The sequence below is a fragment of the Ptychodera flava genome, chromosome 3 (genome assembly GCF_041260155.1).
Source record: "Ptychodera flava strain L36383 chromosome 3, AS_Pfla_20210202, whole genome shotgun sequence".
Taxonomy (NCBI): Eukaryota; Metazoa; Hemichordata; class Enteropneusta; family Ptychoderidae; genus Ptychodera; species Ptychodera flava.
In genome coordinates, this window is record NC_091930.1 from 50,049,615 (window position 1) to 50,058,555 (window position 8,941).

An 8,941-nucleotide genomic window follows, 5' to 3' on the forward strand; every position below is an offset into this window, starting at 1 on the left:
TTACTGCATACAATAAACGTTTAATCTCTGAAATTTTGGGTGAAATAAGCAAATTTGGTCCAAAAAAAATTCCTGTTAGTCGCATATTTTTTCATTTAAATAGAGTCTTAAATGTTCTAAGTTTTACCTTTGTGGTATTTTACTACGAGAATGTTAAAATTTAGAAAATCAAGCATGGTAACCCCATCTTTTCTTAATAGTATTTGATTATTCTTATATGCCAGAATCCTGATATTTTCAAAGGAAGTCTCCCGGTCTTCCATATAATGTGTTGCTCTCTGGTCAATCTGATTAAAATCAGATGTAGAGTATGGCGACGTTTTCTTATGCTTACGCGGTATTCTCTTGCTGTCGCCTCTCACTACTACTAGTGAGAGGCGACAGCAAGAGAAAACCGCGCAAGTACAGAGACGTCGCCGTACTCTACATCTGATTTTAATCAGATTGCTCTCTGGCTACTCTCTGGTATGATGTTATGTACAAGTATATTTCACTCTCATGAGCGTCATTTAAACCCAAACTCTTCTTCAACTACATCAGAGTCAGAGCTATCTCTGCCACTGCCAGTATGCAGTGACAGTGACACTGTAGTAGAAGGGCTGCTGTATTAACCTTGAAAATTTTGTCAATGTTTTTTTCAGTTTATACAACTGTGTTCTTGTTCTACTCCCCACAGCATGTTTAACTGTAAAGCATTCAGTTTACCAACACAGCCTGTGTAAGCCTACTGTGCATTAGAATCAATTACAATTAAATAACTTTCAGTCTGGACTTCCATTGCATGAACGGCTTTGTCGACAAACTAAATTATAGCATGTTCTAGGGAGCAACAGAAATATTAAAAAAATTACATGTATCAACAGTTTCAGCTTCTGTCCCGTAATGTTTTTTACGAAAAATCTTACAGTCATGTTTAGATTTTTCCGAGATGATGAAACTCATAAAATGTGACAAAATTAATCTTGATTTCGTTAATTATTACTAACATTACAACAATTTGATGACATTAAGATATTATGCAGTTTTCATTGCATTTTACCTCGGAATTGTAAAATGTAAAAAGTAAGACGAAATCCAAAACTTTTCGGGTCCACCTATAGGTAGATCAAAACTTTCGAGTCTCCCCTTCACTATCACCAAAATTTTCGAATACCTCCCCCCCCCATTCTTCCAGCCACCACTCACACCTTTTTGCCCCAATCACCTTAGCTATCTTAACATGTTGTTGTTGGCTGTGAAAAAAAATTGCATGAGATCGGAATATCTAATCGGAAGCGTGACCTTTATGTACTGCTGACATATAGTAATTGTAAATAGGTTTAAAGTAGAAATTTTGCTGGACTGATTGTTAGAGTTTAATCACACTGCATTTTTACTGCCATAAGTGTTCCCTTATCTTGAAGAAATGTTCACGATTGCTTGTGTGATAGAAGGTATAAAGTAGTTGCAGCTATTCTTTCATCAGTAGAACGTAAACATTCAAGCACACTTTCTTCAAAAAGATACATTATCCATGTTTTCTTACACTTATCGACTGAGTAATCGCAAGTGAAAATTTCTTATCAAACATGATGAACTTGCAAAGGAAACACACTGATCAATTTATTGGATATAAGACGACGGTAGACATAATTCGACTTAATACTGTTCAAAACTTTTAGAATTAGCTAAAATTTTGAACAATCCTAGTCGACAGAAATATAGTTCGCAACAATATATTCAGATATAAATAACTCGATCAACAATCGATCCCACCTTTAATCATTAGCTCGTAGAACGTTGATAATTGCATTGTTATTGTTACCGATACAGGTGGTAATAATTTTCTGTCATACGACCTATGGTGATTTCTGTCATGGTTCATCCTCAATTCAGCTCAGCCAATCACAATTACAATCGCACTGTTATGCAATCAGAAAATCAGCTTGTATAAAGAAAAAAACCGATCCTACCAATTAAGTGTTTTAAATGAGACCCCATCACGATTGGCATCCTGTGTCCAAGATTGAGACACAAGATACTACTTCCATTCATTTAAAAACTCTACTCGACTTTGTTTATTGAAGCGATAACATTTGTAATGGTATCCGACTACATCACACAAACGTATGTATTCAATACACACAGTTGGTCTGGCGGAATCAAAATCAGCTGCACGTACTGGTTTTCATAAACCGAAAGAGACATTGTTATGGGAAGAAAATACAAAATAAATGTTGGGTCTGCGCACATTTTTTTCCCGGTGGGTAATATGTAGATACAATGACAGATTGTCTGACCAAGATTGCTGAAAATGGACCAGCGTTATGCAACGTCACGTTGTCTCAATCTTGAACACAAAATGCCGATCGTAAACTCTCGTCAGCCCTCGGATGAGCTGATTTTGCCTTGGTACAAACAAAATTCCTGAGTCAACGAGTGGGCTTAATCAACAGTTGAGACCACACCATAGAATTGGCTGACTGGCCTTACTGAAAATTACTGTTACATAACGCTTTCCGCTATCTGGTAAGACCGTATCTCATCCGGTCGGCATGATGCCACAGGTCAGAGAACTTTGCGTTTGATAACGTAGGTCAAAGCCCTTGTACGTCTTTACAACTTGAAGTTGATCCAAGCATGGATGTAAAAAATAGAAAAGCATCACCATTCTATCAAAATGCTAATAAACACTAGGTACTAATACACTGTAAATCGTTCCGTTGCAAGAGCTCGAAATCAATTCCTCTACATATCAGTGAAATTTGTTAATTCTCATTACTCACCGTCATAACTGATAATTTTTGCGCCATTTTCTCTCATACCGTGGGTTTGTATTCTCTCCCATCACGTCATAAAAGAGCATGAATTATCTAGATGTGTTATCAAATCGGCAAGCTTCCTTGAATGTCCACACGATAATTCACATTTAATGTTTATCATCTGAGTCTCCCTGTCCGTAAATAGGGTGACGTATACTGTGAAATTTGACCTCTGCGGAGAATTATTGGCTGATGATTGTCTCGGTGATCTAGAATCATCCTCCGGTTAAGAATAATCCTATTACTGCTGACGTGTACTACTACAAGTACCCATGGAGGTATAAAATACCATATGCGTCGTCGTCAGCGAGAATGTGAATCAATCAAAGTATCGTACATCTGGATAGTTCGGTTTTTAGAGCCACATGCCACTTTGCAAGAAGCCCAAACTCTCGGTCGTTTTAAAGTCCGTCTCTTTGCTGCAGAGAAATCGTTTCCAGTAGATTCGATCTCATCAATGTTATCTGGCTCAAGTGAACTTCCATTCATTGTTCAAGTTCAATCTGATCTCTGTCCTCGGTAGAGCACGACAAGAAACCGTTGAACGGCGAACGAAATACATACCGATGAAAATAACAATGGTATTTTACAGCGAAGGTTTCTGGCTTGAGGGGATCCCATTTTTGCTACAGTTGTTGGCAGTGGAGACTAATTTTGTTTGGCAAGACTGTGTAAACCGGCTGCACCTCCCGCTAAAAAAGCCTTGTCACTCAACCAATGTAATTGCAGATACTACTGGTTCTCGCACCGTTGCCTGGATACCAATTCGAAGGCCGATGCTTTATCTGCTACAAAGGTTTGACCTTTGATCGACTTGGACTACCAAGAAACCGATTGGAACTAATTTGGGATAATTGGATGTTGAAGTAATGCCGATTTAACCTTCAAATATAATCTCATCTGCTTTTCTTTTTAGATTACACACTTGTTTTTATGAGTAATTTGCAATATTGTAACGTTCAGCTATACGGCACCTAACACTTTTGAGAAATTTGAAAAATATCAAAATCCAATTATCCCAAATTAGTTCCAATCGTGTTGAAGGCAACAATTTACGCTGCGAGGACCTTCAGCACATAGAATAAAAGAAATTTTATAAATAGAAGGGTTCAGTCTGACTCAATAAAAATTTGCCGTTGTTGATCGGCTAGCTACTAATACGCTCACTATGAAAATGTTTAGGTTGACAAAATCTCACTAGTTCGCCAAATTCCGCCAAAGCGCCTTCCCTATTTTAAAATGTGTAAAATCGTGCTTGGATTGAAATTTCTCCGTAGATCATATAGTCAAAGTTCCTCTGGTGGGAATGTATTTTGTTTTCTGAGCGAAAAGATTGAGGTTGAGATAAACACAACAGTAGCATACAACCTCAATTATCATATCTTGTGGGTTGCATAACTCTGGGCCATATATGGTGTTCCTATTCAAATCAACGTTATGAGCGCCAAAATCCGTTGGTGATGCAGCGTACGACCACAGTAAGACATTTGACGCTTGACTACATTTCGTCAACATCATAATCTGCCAGTTTTTCGCCCAGGAAAAAAGAAATATATGGGCTGCAATGAAACTCCGAACTTGAATATAGAAAACATATTTGGACAATGTGCTGTCATGCAAACGGATCATTGGAATCGCGTATTATTTCCGGTGAAAATTAACCAGTCCACGTAATCAGAACGAAGTATTTCGTCAGTACAGCAGTAATGTGGCCAAAAATATCTCAAGCAGCAGAATGTGACTCGGACCCTGCTAAAAGAGAAACAGGTAAGTTAATTTCCTTAGACATTCGTAGCTTGAAATGTACATTGACTAGAAAGAAATTTTCAGTCTTCCGTATTTATCCTATTTGAAATATGGCCTCTTTGGAAATAATTTCTTCTATTTGCACTTGTTGTTACTTCTCAAGTGAGTTCTTCGGTATCCATAGGAAAAATTCAGATTCCAAGTACTCTAGACGATGTGTTTTTCAATCGTATAAACCAGACAAAGTCTCAGCCTTTTCACTGTCAAATGAGATTGCCAACTGTTATACTGCTCTAACGAAAATCGTCACAAGACGTCACTAAACGTGGAGTCGACGACCTTCTACATCACATTGCATAGCAATATGTTAGCCGTGAAAGAGTTGTTTTTACAAAACACTGGACTTGTATATATTTTAAGGTAGATGGCTATCGTTTGTAACAACAGCATTTAATACTCAAATCGTTTTCTGTCATAATCTCAAACAGTTTTGTAATCACACAGGCCTAATCATGGACATATCGCCTACCACTTCAGACTGCCACGGACAACGTGAGCCCCACATATTACACTTATTTCAAGACATTAGAAATCTAATTTGTTTCGGTAAATGCAAGTCAACAAAAATCAACACCAGTGTGATATGAAGGAAATCAATTACGGGACAGTCGAAATAAACCTTACCTCGGTTCTAGCTCAGCTCTGCGTGGCAGGGCTGTGTGTTACCGGCGTTAGGCTTATACGCTTCCCACCGCAATGGTGGGAGGCCGTATAAAGCTAGTTTCTAGCTTTGCTTGATACCCTTATTTTCGAGATATTTCTTGAGAATCTAGAAGCATGTTCAACTTCCCTGTTAAAAATCACGACATTAACGTGCACGCATGATCCCCAAAAATAGCAGAGTCATTCAAACACTGCTGGTGAGTGCAGTGACTGCGATGCTATCAGTGACGTTCTCCGGGACGTAATCCGATGAGTGATTGCCTAATCATGGAATTTAACATATGGTAAAATGTAGCCACTGTTCGAAATGACTTTGTGACTGTGAGCGTTGATAAGCTCACATGCCAGCTTAAGTGTACTTTTCCATGGAAATAAAATTTATGCGGGACCTTGGCCTAAAATGCTTTAAATTTGGTCTACCCCTTTCTCGTAAAAGAGATGAGGTCGATAATCTATCCTCGATTCATAAAATTTTATGGTGTCTCGCGGACAGCCGATAGATATTTCATAACTTGCTAAGGAGTCTTATTCATAGGCATACGATCACGGTTACGTGTGGTTCGATACACAGCGGCCGCCGTGGCATGCATAGAAAATGCATACCACGGCAGCCGCTGTGTATTGAACCACGTGTAACCGTGCATACGATGCATGTGTACAACGATAGCTTCGACAGATAGCTGGCCTTGACTCGTAATACTAGTGTCAGACCACAGGTGTACGGAACGTTTCGTAGATCGTCGTCGGATGGGAAGTGACTGACACTGTGAGGCCGAAGGCCGAACCTCGGTTCTGTATGAAGTGACTGACACTGTGAGGCCGAAGGCCGAACCTCGATACTGTATGTTATACAGTACCGAGGTTCGGCCTTCGGCCTCACAGTGTCAGTCACTTCCCATCCGACGACGATCTACGAAACGTTCCGTACGCCTGTGTGTCAGACAAAGTCACTGGAACTGACATCGACAAACATTAAAACCATCGAAACGTAACAAAAATAACCGTATGTATCCTCTGCCCAATCTCATTAAATGCAGTGTATTTGTCAAGTACTTTCTTTGATTCAACGTCTGAGAACTTCACCAATAGTTAATCACTGTCCTTTCTCCGGATTTTCTGAGACGTGTTTATAAGAATTTTGTCAAAATTGGCCAATCTGTGATCTGATTTTAGTATTAATTAATATATTTCGCATGTAAAAGCAAGTTTTATTTGATTCCTGAGAGGGTTTGCTCGGCGTTGATTCCATCGTTCAAAGTTCTCTCCATATCAATCATTTATGATGTCCACCTTAAAACTTAAGAAGAACAATAACAACGTGAACAATAGCCACTTGCCATTCCCTCACACCCGTTCACGCATTTACATAAAGAGATGGTACTTCCTTTGAGTATGCATGGCAAACAATTTTTCGTGAGTATAAAGTGATGTAAGACAATGGCAGTGATTTGTTCAAATTCATGGCATGTATAGGACCGTAGTAGTAACTGCATGTCATTTTGTTTGCATGATTTCATTCAAAATGAATGACTGACGGTAAAAATCAGATCAATTGAACACCCCTGTTGATTCTACAATCTCAATTTCTTCGAAAAATATTTTTTTTATAATTGAAAATAGTTCTATATAGCTCTAACTTCCGACTTATATTGCATCGGAAACTCTCCTATTTCAAACAACTCGACCGGATAAAGAGACAATCATAAATATGTATACTTTAAGTTCGTAAACATATTTCGATGTATCGGAAAGTGTATGCGGTCGAAAAACCAACCATACGCTTACGAAGAACCACGGTCAATCTTAGACAAAAGGCAGGTGTAGGCTTTAAAGAATGTAAATAAGAAGGTAAACTTTCTGATTGTATAAACTAACCTACCTTATTATGTTATTGTATGTTCATACCTTGTCGATTGAAATGGTCTGACTCAGCCTCCGTCTTTGTCGATCGATCTACCAAACACATTTAGGACAATCAACAATAGAATTTCCATGTGATTTTCTAGTATCATACACATTGTATTATACTGTCTTTCATAGGTTTACTAAGGAAAATTGCAGTGTCCTGATGAAGTACAGATTATGGTCAGACGGGAATATTTCCTCTTGGAACCCAGAGGGTGGTTTGGAGTTATTCAAAAGGGACCAGCTGGGGGAAATCATGGTGCCATCCGGCAGTCCAGGATTTGTGAAGCCAGTATTTGACTGGAAGAAATGGAATTATTACAAAAGAGCATTGAGGAATCAAGCCAATATTTGACAACTACTCAACAATTGTCCTGGGAACAGCTTCTGATGAAATTGAAAGATCCACATGCGTACAATCAGGTGATATGCCTATATGGCGATTTGTAGTACTTCAGAAATATCAGCAAGTGGAACAAGAATCACCTGAAACAACAGATGAAGAAATGGCTGCTATGGCAGACCTGCTACAGAAAGAGAGAGTGTGTTCTGAGGTAATTTGGTTAACTGTTTATCTTAACTTTAACAAGTCATAATGTGACAGAGTACATTCAGATACTACTAATTCACCAACTTTTGAACCGTGTTTGTCAATAAAGTAATCATTACAAATCAGCCAGTTTGAATTAAACCTATCAAGTAAAATGATAATTGTAAGGTGACCCATGTTTTATGAATGTACAAATTTAATATAAATCGTCAGTGATTTTGTTTCCACTTTGTCTCATACAATTACGTGTGGTACTCAAATATATTTAACAGAGTTCTCCAAAAGTGATAAGGGCAAAGTGCCATGATGTCAGTTTTTGTAGACTTTTGATCGGATTCAAGCTCAAAGTAAAGCAGCCGGTAACCTAGCGAAGACATCACAGTCACAACCCCTCCCCCTCATTAACATTAATGATAATTGCTAATATTCAAATATATTTATTATTATTCTTCCTTAATTGGCACTCATTAAACGGCAAGCATTTGGTAAGCTATCTAAGCAAGGAAATTTTTTTATTCACAGGGAAATACACAAGGAAATACAAAATAAACACAAAAGACAACAGACAAGGGTGTCCGACAGAACATCGATGTTATGGTTGCAGCATTTGTCAAAAGGAAGCAGATATCACATATACGCCATATATTGGTCAACTGCATGGAATATGGAAACAACATGGAGATGTGTGTATTTTGCCTATTGTACATGTCATTTCTACATTTAACTTTACAAAATGTGGCAGAATACCATCGTACGCCTAAGAAGAAATAAAACGAACAATATCTCACTGACATGTCAACGCTGATTAACCTTAGGAGATCATTATCTGATGTGTCCATTATATTATTATGTAATATGCTGATCAAAACTGCTAACATCGTAACAAATTTTGCAATGTTCTGGTGGCGTTCAGAATGAATTGTTTAAGTACTTCAACACATGTCGCCAAATATTTCTGATATAATACACATACCAAAGTCCCTTTCAAGTGCCTTGACAAGTAAGAAGGGAATTACTCAACCAATATCATGACCTCACGTAATGAATAAGGGTGACCTCTTCCTTCCGATCGCATCATTTTTGACGTACCAGCGTATGATATCGCGAACGAGACAATACGGTATGTCTACTACAAACACTGGAAAACGGATGCATGTCTTCTTATAGCATTTGCTGGAAGATACACCTCGGGTAAGAGGCTGAGTTGTGACGAAAT

The 8,941-nt window shown here is 38.2% G+C and overlaps 1 long non-coding RNA gene across 1 annotated transcript; it reads left to right on the forward strand.

Annotated features, from left to right (window-relative positions):
- The first annotated feature begins 3,280 nt into the window (after positions 1–3,280).
- On the forward strand, positions 3,281–8,340 carry LOC139130227 (uncharacterized). Its single transcript, XR_011551823.1, has 3 exons — positions 3,281–4,568; positions 7,311–7,729; positions 8,248–8,340. It is a non-coding gene; the product is annotated as an uncharacterized lncRNA (long non-coding RNA).
- Positions 8,341–8,941: the final 601 nt, after the last annotated feature.